The sequence below is a fragment of the Carcharhinus amblyrhynchos genome, chromosome 6 (assembly GCF_965287045.1).
Source record: "Carcharhinus amblyrhynchos chromosome 6, sCarAmb.v2.hapA, whole genome shotgun sequence".
NCBI lineage: Eukaryota > Metazoa > Chordata > Chondrichthyes > Carcharhiniformes > Carcharhinidae > Carcharhinus > Carcharhinus amblyrhynchos.
The window spans coordinates 109,969,558-109,982,178 of NC_137329.1; positions in this window are offsets into that span (position 1 = coordinate 109,969,558).

Genomic DNA, 12,621 nt, shown 5'->3' on the forward strand with positions numbered 1-12,621 from the left:
TAAAGACACTCAATGACCTGGCCTCCACAGCTTTCTGCGACAGAGTTCCACAGATTCACCACTTTCTGGCTGAAGAAATTCCTCCTCATCTCTGTTTTAAAAGTTCGTCCCTTTAGCCGGAGGTTGTGCCCTCTGGTTCTAGTTTTTCCCAAGAGTGGAAACATCCTCTCCGTGTCCATTCTATCCTCGGAGTATCCTGTAAGTTTCAATAAGGTCCCCCCCTCATTCTCTGAACTCCAACGAGTACAGACCCAGAGTCCTCAACCATTCCTCATACGAAAAGCTCTTCATTTCAGGGACCATTCTTGTGAACCCCCTTTGGACCCTTTCCAAGGCCAGCACATCCTTCTTTAGAAACGGGTCCCAAAACTGCTCACAATACTCCAAATGGGGTCTGACTAGAGCGTTATATAGCCTCAGAAGTACGTCCCTGCTCTTGTATTCTAGCCCTCTCAACATGAATGCTAACATTGCATTTGCCTTCTTAACTGCCAACTGAACCTACACGTTAACCTTAAGAGAATCTTGAACAAGGACTCCTAAGTTATTTTGTGCTTCCAGCAATAGTAATGGGGGTGAAAACAATAGATTATTTTAAGGAAGCAATAGAATGTTGAAGCAGGGGACTTTGGGACCTTATTGGGTCAATAAATTCAGACACACCAACTTGCATCCCTTTTCTGACACCAACTTGCAATCTTATGACAATTTATTTTTGCCATGATGCTGCATTATTTATATTGTTTGATTAAAACAATTGAATAATTCATTTATTTAGCACACAAATGTCTTTTAAATATCAGCGGTAGTCTATACAACTTGCATGGTTAAGTCTACATTTCAGCTTTTCTTCTGATATGTACAAAGAGAATTCTCCTTTCAATAAAATTACCTTTTCTTCGTTTGTCAGATTTTTCTCTATTTGGTGTTATCAATTATAATCATCATATATCGCTATTATAATTTTAATTATATTATTCAACATCCGATAAAATTGTTCTTCTCACACATTTCTTGCCATAGTCACTCATTCTTGTTATGTCTGGAGTATGGTTCTGAATCTAACTGTAACTCTGAAAGGGGCAATCACACAGATTACTTTGTCATTATTACATTGATGTTCATTGAAACTTATTGTGTATAAAGAGCCAACTGTGGTTCCTAAATTGCAACGCTGGCTACATTTCAAAAGTACTTCATTGGCTGTAGAGTGCTTCTGAGTGTCGTTTGGCCATGTAAGCATAATATAAATGCAAGTCTTTCTTTTTACTTTTTAATATTGTTTAAAATGCGTCCTCTATATTGCCTGGTTTGGAGCAGATGAGCTCGGAGGAGAGATTGGACAAACTTGGTTTGCTTTCACTCGATTGTCGCAGGCTAAGGAACAACAGGATAGAAGTTTACAAAATTATGAGAGGCGCAGAGAGAATGGATAGTCGGAGTCTTTTTTCCCAGGGTAGAAATGACAATTACTAAAGGACATAAGATTAAGGTAAGAGGGAGAAAATTTAAAGGAGGTGTGAGAGGCAAGTTTTTAAAACAGAGGATGGTAAGTGCACTGCCAGAGGAGGTGATAGAAGCAGATACAATAGTGACATTTAAGAGGCATCTTGATGGATGCATGAATAAGCAGCAAATAGAGGGACCGGGTAGAAGAAAATGGTCTTTAGTTTAGAAAGGTGTCATGTGTCACCACGGGCTTGGGGGCCAAAAGGCCTGTTGTTGCACAGTTGAGTAGAGTAATTGTAGATTGAAAAGTAGGATGTTAGAATTTGGTGTTTATAAATGATAAAATGCTAAGAGGAAAAGACATTGTATGATTCTGTTAAAAGGTGGTGTTATTTTTTCTGCTTAGAAGTTAGAAGTGGAAGTGCATAGGGAGCCCAAACTGAAACATGTGTATGGAAGGCCAAACAGCAGTGTTACCAAGGCAACAGGCATATAGGCTTTTGAATTTAGCCAATCAGTTTGAATCAGACACTTCTTTACTGGCAACCTGTTAAATCTGAGTCTGATGGTTTTGGCAACTGAGGACGAATCCTATTGTAGGGGATATTGATATGTCATCAGAAGGGGGTAGTGGGGCAAGGAGAGAGAGCAAGTGCTACCTGCTACAGCACACAGCTCAAAGCCTCATCTGCATAGCAACAAAGAAGAGAGAAGAAAAAAGAATCAACAGAGAAGGCCCAGAATATTCCAGAAGACACAAAATGTTCCTGTAATCTGGAGAATGACTAAAGTTCTCTTTTTTCCTGAATGAGTGGGAATTGTATTTATTGGAGCAGCATTCCATTAGAATCATGTTTTATTCAGTTTGTTAATAGTTTTGTTAACTTGTTGACTGTTAAACAAATAAACAGTTACTTGTTCATTTTAGAGAGGATGCCAGGGAGTTATTTTGATTTAACCACTAAAAGGTGCTGAGGAGCGGATTGTACCACTTCACAATCATGTTTTACAGATTATGGGTGAGGTTCCACTTCGAGTTGTTCGGTGTTAGTTCACAGAAGTTGGGTCAACCTCCACTTTATAACACTGTGCTGCACTGTTCTTCATTCTCCTTTTATGTGGAGTTACACTGAAGATTCAGTGGGGGCAGTGGCTGATCATAATTAAACTCCTGGATTATCTAACATCCATAACGTGTACAGAGGACAATTAAGTAAACAGGCTGACCCTATCCTTATCCCCATCACTCCCCACCTACCTTATCCCCTGCCCACTGCCTACAAAGGGAGCTCAGGGTTGCAATAGAATGGACCAGTCAACCAATTGCCTCAATTTTAACTCCACAAGTGAAATGCTATCTAAACAAACAAAAATATAATGGCTTGAAGAAACTTTGAGCCATTTTGTTGGATGTAGCTGAGATGTGCCTGAAGATGTTACCAATTCAATCTTCCCCTTTCAGCTACGTGTTAACTCACTTCCCTTGGAGCCTTGACATTTGGGTTGTCCATTACGATTCTTACCAATTTTTACAGATGCAACATAGAAAGCATTCTTTCTGGTTGTATCACAGTTTGGTATGGCTCCTGCTCTGCCCAAGACTGCAAGAAGCTACAAAGAGTTAAGAATGAAGCCCAGTCCATCATGCAAATCAGCCTCCCATCCATTGACTCTGAATATACCTCCCTGTGCCTCGGCAAAGTAGCCAGCATAATTAAGGACCCCACGCACCCTGGATATACTCTCTTCCACCTTCTTCTGTCGGGAAAAAGATACAAAAGTCTGAGGTCACGTGCCAACCAACTCAAGAACAGGTTCTTCCCTGCTGCTATCAGGCTTTTGAAATGATCTACCTCGTATTAAGTTGATCTTTCTCTACACCCTAGCTATGACTGTAACACTATATTCTGCACCCTTTCCTCTCCTTCTCTGCTATATACTCAATGAGCAGTATATTTTGTCCGTATAATTTGTGAGAAACAATACTTTCACTGTACGTCAATACATGTGACAATGATAAATCAAATCAGAATTACTGTGACGCAATAATGTCCTAATTCTTCCTCAGCACTTGCAACAGAAGCATTCCAAAATCAATGGTCACGTATGAACGAATAGAACATTGAAAGATGTTCAAAATGACATCTAGATAGTGAGGGCTTGTTTCTACAATTCTAGCCGGCATGAGTGTCATTATTGAGAAGGAAATAATGTATTGCAAGTCACCACCAGATGGCAGCAAAGGACAAGACTTTAAAAAGTAGTGCTGTAATATTGCAAGCCTTGACTCCCTGGTGTGTGAGAGAATGAAATGCTGGCGGAGCTGGGGCAATTTCCAACAGGCCTGACCCCAGAAAGCCTCTGTGTTGAAGTTGTGGTAATATTCCTCAGCTGGCAGTAACTTTTAACGTACCTGCAATTCAGAAAGCCCACTTCAGGCGTATGGTCAATTTGCAGGATTTGAGTTAGTACCAGGCAAACATTTTGGGTGGAATAGATCGAAAATAATATTTTAAAAATCTTACCTTTCATGCGGCTGTTGCCTTTGGAACCAGATCACTTCCCCCTTTAACAGATTAAATGGTAAACAATCACACATTATAATCTGCAGAGTAGACAGTGCAGCACTTTGGCAACGGTTGGTGAAGAGGATTATTACGAGGTGTAGAGTTTATCAGTCATTTGCAGAATAAAGCTTGTTATCCATCAATTAGACAGCAGCAACTTGACCACATGACATCCTACTGTAAACTAAGGCAAAAAAATTCCGTGCCTGTGAATTGTTGCTGCTGCCTAGATAGGTTTGTATTTGTTCCATGCAGTGTCTGTGTCAAACTGAAGAATCTAAATGAACAGTTTGCCAGCGAGTAACCAATTAATTGGTACCTGTGTCTAGCTGAGTCGTCTAGACTCAAAATGTTGGCTCTATTCTCTCTCAGACCTGTTGAGATTTTCTAGCACTTTCTGTTTTTTGTTTCAGATTCCAACATCTGCTGTATTTTGCTTTTAAACTTTATTTAAAGTTAAACAAGTAGGCTTACATTAACACTGCAATGAAGAAACTGTGAAAATCCCCTAGTCGCCACACTCCAGTGCCTGTTTTTAGTATGGCCATTGCACTTAACCTGCACACCTTTGGATTGTGGGAGGAAACCAGAGCACCTGGAGGAAACCCTCGCAGGCACAGGGAGAATGTGCAAACTCCATAAAGACAGTGACTCAAGCTGGGAATCGAACCTGGGTTCCTGGCACTGTGAGGCATCAATGTGTCACTCTGCCACTTTATCAATGTTCCTGATGGTTTCCTCACTGCAGCATGGACAAGAGAGACTTGATAGTTGGCATGTGTCTGCTAAGGGAAATCTTTGTCCATGCATTGTCAGCAGCTGCCTCTCACAGTCCATTGACTCATGTCCTGTCCACAGCATTGATGCCCAGTCCTTAATTCAGAGGCTGGTTGGGCAAGGCGCCACACCATCCCCGCCCCACATCACGTGACCAAGTGGCAACAACTTTGGTCACTGCTGCATCCTGAGCTCTCACCTCAGAGCAGGCAATGTCCTAACTCCGAGGCCTTGTGCTCAGCTTGGCCCATGGAGGGCACTTGTCGATAGGCACCGCAGCACAGCATGAAGAATCGGGAGCGCTATCCCTGGGCAATGTGCTTGAGACCAACTTTCTAAGGAGGTATAGTTGCTTACCCTGCTGGGCAATGGTGTAGCCACACCACAGCAGTCATTGAATCTGGTGCATGGTCTAAAGGATAAGTGGAGCAGTAATTATTGGTATTCTCACACATGAGTGCTGCTTGAGTGGGCACAATTGAGTGACTGGTCTGACTCCAAACATGTCAGTTCCACTCAAGCCAAACAGTCTCAGCTGCAATGGGGCACTGATTATTGACACGTTTCCCATTAGCCCTGCTGTTGTCTACATCCTGCCTGCATATGACTCCCCTGCCCCCCCATTGTGATTGCATGGCACCTTTAGCTAACTTCCCTGATTCCAAACCCCACCACACTGAAGCCTGTGTCCCACATTTTCTTTCCCTCCGTACAGCCCTTCAAAGAATCCCAAGCCCCAACCTTGAATAGAGCAGCTGTTCAGACATGCCTGGGATCCCCGCCCCCTCCTTAACCCACGCTGTGTTGTGAGGTAGAAGTGCTAACCACTATGCCACTACACCACCCAGAAACCTGGGTTCGATTCCGGGCTTGAGTGACTGTATGAAGTTTGCACATCCTCCCCGTGTCTGCCTGGATTTCCTCCGGGCGCTCTGGTTTCTTCCCACAGTCCAAAGCTGTGCAAGTTAGGTGGTATTGACTGTAATAAAATTGCCCCCTAGTGTCCGAGGGTGTGTATGTTTGGGGAGTTAATGAGATAAATGCGTGGGGTTATGGGGACAGGGAAGGGGGTGGTTCTGGGTAAGCTGCTCTGTCGGAGAGTCAGTGCAGATTCGATGGGTTGAATGGCCTCCTTCTGCACTGCAGGGATTCTATGATTCTGTGATCCTTGTACTGTGAGGCAGCAGCGCTAACCATTGTGCCACTGGCTTTGAAGTATACTCACTGAGGTGCTGTAGAAAAACCACGGCAAACAAATTGTGCACAACAAAGTGAGATAAAACAGCAAATAGCCCATTTTGGTCATGATACAAATTTACCAGGACATCAGGGATAACGCCCCTTTGCTCTTTAGCAATACAGCTCCATGGGATCTTTCCCATTCACCTGAGGGAGAAGACCAGGCCTTAGTTTCATGCCCCATCTGAAAGATGGTGAGTTCAGCAGTGCCTCAGTACGGAGCTACAGTGCTCACTGAGATCACATGCTCAAGATCTGGAATAAACATTCTGTTTTAATGGCAAACGTGCCAAAGCTGTCATGTCTTAATGATTTTGCGTCAGTTGCTTCTTTCATTTAGCATTGCAAAGTTTCTCTCCTGGAGTTTGGATGGAATAGAATAGAATAGAATCCCTACAGTGCAGAACAAGGCCATTTGGTCCATCGAGTCTGCACTGACAAAAATGCCACCCAAGCCCTATCCCCATGCATCTACCCTGCTAATCCCCTGACACCCAGGGGCAAATTAGCAAGGCCAATCAATCTAACCTGCACATCTTTGGAGTATGGGAGGAAAGCAGAGCACCCGGAGGAAACCCACGCAGACAAGTGGAGTGCATGTAAAATCCATACAGTTACCCTAGGCTGGAGTTGAACCCAGGTCCCTGCCGCTATGAGGCAGCAGTGCCAACCACTGTGCCACCCATGAGTTGTGTTCATATTTTTTTAAATTCTTCCACTTTTCTTTCCTTTATGATTTGGCTGTTCCAAGTGCTTTAGTGGTGGTTAACCTTGTCCATATCCATTTTCCCTTAACTTTATAAACCCATTCTCCTATAGTGAGGAACATGTATCATCTTGGACTTGCTCACCATTACTGACAAACCTGCCCATACTTTTTTTTAGCTGTTAAAAGTTTACTTATTTATCAGTTACAAGTAAGGCTTACATTAACACTGCAATAAAGTTACTGTGAAATTCCCCTAGTCGTCACATTCTGGCGCCTGTTCGGGTCAATGCACCTAACCAGCATTGTGGGAGGAAACCGGAGCACCCGGAAGAAACCCTTCCAGACATGGGGACAACATGTAGAGACAGTGACCCAAGCCAGGAAGCAAATCCGGGTTCCTGGCACTGTGCTGCAGCGGTGCTAACCACTGTGCCACCGTGCAGCCCTTGTATCATTGTTGTTTCATTTAATCCATCAACTATCAATGTGTTGACGTAATGGTCACAAAATATTAGCAGGATAACAGCCCAGCGACTGTTATAAACAGTAGGAGTTGTAAATAAACCATTAGCCAGGCAGGAATAAATGTTTCAAAATGAATTCGTGCCTCAGTTGTGAATGGATGCACTCAAACCCAAAGACCCAGAGCTTATTTATTCATCCAATCACAGAGTTTATTTTAAAGTTTCTAAAGTTGTTTTATTAGTGTCACAAGTAGGCTTACATTAACATTGCAATGATGTTACTGTGAAAATCCCCTCCAGTGGCTGTTCAGGTACACTGAGGGAGAATTTAGTGTGGCCAGTGCATCGAACCAGCACATCTTTTAGGACTATGGGAGGAAACCGGAGCACCCGGAGGAAACCAATGCAGACACGAGGAGACCATGCAGACTCCGCACAGACAGTGACTCAAATCGGAAATCGAACCCGGGTCCCTTGCACTGTGACGCAGCAGCGCTAACCACTGTGCCGCCAGGCCAAAGCTGAGAAGTTCTCAGCATTTTTTTGGACAGGATGGGCGAGAACGGAGAATTTGGTGTTCAGCTAAATCTCTGTTCACTGCAGTGGGAGGGGAGAATCCCAGCTGCAGATGAGGTTGAAAACTCCAGCTGGATGTCTGACACGTCTGACATTAGTCTGCTGTTTTTTGTTTCTATCCATGGTGCTCTGTATTGTAATGCAGCTTAAAATGCAATTTAAATAGTAATAATTTCACCCAATTTGCAGTGCGGTGCAGTTTATAGGGGACCAATGTGAAACATTCTGATTTGGATGACACCAAATGCCCTCTCAGGCAATCCCAGGCACTCTCTTGAAGAAGAGTTCTTATCAGTGTCATGGGCAGTGTAGACTACAAAGGGTTGTGAATGGAGCCCAGTCCATCACGCAAACCAACCTCCCATCCATTGACTCTGTCTGCACTTCCCACAGCCTCGGAAAAGCAACCAATATAATTAAGGATCCCACTCACCCTGGACATACTCTCCTCTACCTTCTTCTGTCGGGAAAAAGATACAAAAATCTGAGATCACGTTCCAACTGACTCAAGAACAGCTTCTTCCCTGCTGCCATCAGACATTCGAATGGACTTACCTCACATTAAGTTGATGTTTCTCTGCACCCTAGCTATGACTGTAACACTACATTCTGCATCCTCTCCTTTCCTTCTCTATGTACAGTATGGCGTGCAAGGAACAATATCTTTCACTGTATACTAATACATACGGCAATAACAAATCAAATCAAAACACAAAATCACCAAGGAAACTGAGGTGACCTGGTCATTGGCGTACTGCAGTTTGCCGTATTTCCCACAATGCACCAGTAGCGACTGGGCTTAATTGGGACATCTTAAGGTTCTGGTAGACACTATGCGAGTGCAAGTCCTTTCCTCCTGTGTTTGACCTGAAGCCGTGTAACATGAAAGCAGTCAACCGTGAGTGAAAATCACCCATCAATAATTGCCCAACTCACATTAAAGTTAAGAAGCACATACATTAGTAGATAATGGGCAGGGACTAGTCCATTCTCACCAACAATTCAGCGACTAAGAGAAGAGGAGCTGTCCTTAAGTCGAGTGAGCAAGCTGCTATGTGTTATGACAGTGCTTCTATGAGGTATGTGAAGCAATACATAATTTATGGCAAGCTCTTGGAAATCAGCATTTGATTGTAATTGTTTCCTAACAACTGATTTGTTTTGTCCTGTTATCCTGGAAAAAAAAGGTGGAATTAGGCCCTTTGACAGGAAATCAATTTTAAATCAACCTTTCAAGATGGCCTCTCCTCAGTAAATTGAAATGCAGCTAACCATGAATATTATCGAGCTGAAATATTTGATCCCTTCGGAACTAAAAAAACAGCTTTGAGAAACTTCAGTGATGAAATGCTGAGCACTCGGATGCATTCCGTTCTAATTATAGACTTTCTCTCTAATTTTCCGTGCTGGTGGAATGAAAACCATTCAAAGTATCTCGCTTCAAATTCAATTCTTTCAAAATGTTCAAATACAAGGATAATTAGCAGGTAGTCCATGCAAAGCAGTTGCTTTGTTTTCTCCCAGTTAAGGCTACTTTGATGTGAAGTTATGAAGCAAAATATTCGCATGATAATCCACCAGCATACACAAATGATGGGTATTAGTTTTGAATTGATTTTAAACAATTGCATCCTCATAATCATTACAGTCTTTTGCAAACAGAATCAATTCAGTAAGCAGATCCTTTCAATGGAAGGGCGGTGAAGGTGACAGATCTTACAGGAATCGGCTGTTCTGGGGAATTCAAGTTAAAAAGGACAGAGGTACTTCCCCTCAGGCAATCGCATCCAACTTTCATGTAGAGAGTGTTGGCATGAAGCAAATTAATGGTTAACTATCTGAAACATTTAGAGACCCCGTTTAATATTATTCCAGGACATTGCCTTTAGGTACCATGGCAAAGGCAATTTTAAGGCGAAGCGCGGTGGCAGAGTGGTTAGCACCGCTGCCTCATAGATCCAAGGGATCTGGGTTCGGTTCTCGGCTTGGGTCACTGTCTGTGTGGAGTTTGCACATTCTTCCTGTGTCTGGGTTTCTTCTGGCTGCCCCAGCTTCCTCCAAAGATGTGCGGGTTAGGTGGATTGGTAGGTTAGAAGGATTAGCAGGGTAGGTATATACGGATAGGAGTTGGGTGGGATTGTTGTCAGTGCAGATCTGATGGGCCGAATGGCCTGCTTGTGCACTATTAAGTTCTATGACCTCCTTTAGGTACCATAGGAGAGGCAATCTCCTTGTTATGTTAATTACGATTGACCATTTGTTATTTCTGGCTAAGTACTCTGTAGCTTCCTTGAGGACACGTCACGGAATCTGGCTGTTGAAAGTATCAAAAAGTAATAGCCAGGGTTCTCTTCCTAAAAAACTAACTGCCCAATGGGCAGTAAGATGGGAGAATTTCCTGCCCGATTTTTGGGTGCACTCAGTTTAACGAATCTCTGTCAGTCTGTGCTTCACAGAGTGTCTCAGGGGAACTCACACCAGTAAGTGGGGGGCAGGCCCTCATCCGACCGGAAAGGCCGGCAGCACAGTGTTGATCAGGCCACTGCGCATGTACAAATCTGTCAGTGGGGAGACTATGCGTGCGCACTGCTCCCCCCACGCCCCCCAACCAACCACTCCATCGCCGGCCTCCAAATCGCTGACCTCCCCGATGTTAACTCTGACGCTCCCGATTGCCAGCCTACCTGACCCCACCCCCAGGCCAAACCCAATCACCAACCCCCTGTGGCCGACCCCCCCCCCCCCCCCCCCCCCCCCCCACCACACCCCTCCACAGCTAGGCCAACCACACCCCTCATGGCCAGCTCAACTCCAAACCCCGTCATGGCCAGGCCAGTTAAACTTCACTCCCTCCCCCACCAATCCCACTGCAGAGTTCATAGCAGGTCCCCCCCCACCACTGAACATCACCCAGTAGGCCCCACACCCCAGTAGACCCTGCCCCCCTGCCCCCACCCCCTTGGCATTACCTAGTGCCTGATGGGCAGTGTCAGGGTGCCTGGAGGACAGTGCCAGGGTGTCAGGCTGGCATTGTCAGGCTAGTACTGTGCAATGGGCAGCCCCCTACCCCCTCCCTTCAGCGGGGACCTCAATAGCCTCTGTCCCCACCATCAGGGTGAGCATGCCTGGTTCCCATTGGTGAGGAACAATTGTAAACTCCACTAGTGGGAACGTCTCCTGGCATGGGGGGGTAAGGGGGAGAACATAAGGACACAAGAAATAGGAGCAGGAGTAGGCCATCTATCCCCTTGAGCCTCCCCCGCATTCAATAAGATCATGGCTGATCTGATAGTGGTTCAGTTCCACTTACCCACACACTCCCTATAACCCTTAATTCCCTTATTGGTGAAAAATCTATCTTCCTGTGACTTAAACACATTTAACAAGGTAGCCTCCACTGCTTCAATGGACAGAGAATTCCAAAGATTCAGTACCCTCTGGGAGAAGAAGTTCCTCCTCAACTCTGTTCTAAATTGACTCCCCCGTATTTTGAGGCTGTGCCCTCTAGTTCTTGTTTCCATTCTAAGTGGAAATAATCTCGCTGCTTCTACCCTGTCTAGCCCCTTCTCTATAAGATCTTCCCTGACCCTTCTAAACTCCAGTGAGTACAGGCCCAGTCTGCTCAATCTCTCCTCATAAGCTAACCCCCTCATCTCCAGAGTCAACCTGATGAACCTTCTCTGCACCCCCTCCAAAGCTACTATATCCTTTCTTAAATGAGGGGACCAAAATTGTACACAGTACTCTAAGTGCGGCCTCACCAGTACCTCATACAATTGCAGCAAGACCTCCCTGCTTTTATACTCCATCTCCCTCGCGATAAAGGCCAACATCTCATTTGCCTTCTTGATCACCTGCTGCACCTGCAGACTGGGTTTTTGTGATTCATGCACAAGGACCCCCAGGTCCCTCTGCACAGTAACATGTTGTAATTTTTCACCATTTAAATAATAGTCCAGAGATGCTAGCAGACCTGGAGAATAATGCCCCCGGCCCACTAATCGTATGGAAATTAATATTTCAATATGGTAATCAGCTCCGCGCTGATTTCCAGCTCGAGGCTGATTTGTGGAAAAAAAGGGCCTGGGAAACTTGTGATTGACCAGATGCTGGTCGTGTGTTCTGCTAGAGCCCCCCCCCCGCTGAGCTCTCCTGATCCGCTGCACTGCTCGGGTAGCACAGCAGACCGGGAGAATCCCAGTCAATAATTGTGCTTCTGGCACGCAAACAGAATGTTCTCGAATATATACATCTCTGCCTCTGAGTGTCCTTGATAATGGACAGATGAGACATAAACCACACTGACATCATTTTCCTCCAAGCAGGTACATATGAGAAATGAGCACAATAAGGTCCAGTGTACCATCCCCAGCAGTTCGCCTTTGCTCATGGAGCTGTAAGTAACAAGGAACATGCAGATCTATTCCGGAGCCGCTTAATTCACACATAGCACGAAAATTTTCACCAATAAAGCTGTTGTCAAAGCAGCAGACAGTCGACAGTGTGTGTGGTGTGAACAGAACAAGAGGTAACAAATGGTATTGTCAGAATGAAGTATTTCAGTAAACAGGACCAGATTGGCGTATCAAACTCCGCACTATTTTAGTGTCGTTGTTCACACATTTAATTTCATTGCTTACTTCAATGTGAAAGAACACACAAAGGAATCAAGAAACACTTGCAGCACTGCACTGCTCGAGGAGATTAGGTTTTCTGAGATGTTCTGCTTTTGTAGCAGAATGCAAATATTGGGGATTTTCACAGTAACTTCATTGCAGTGTTGATGTGACTCTACTTGTGACACGAATAAATAAATAAATGTTTTTCAAGCCAGTGAAAG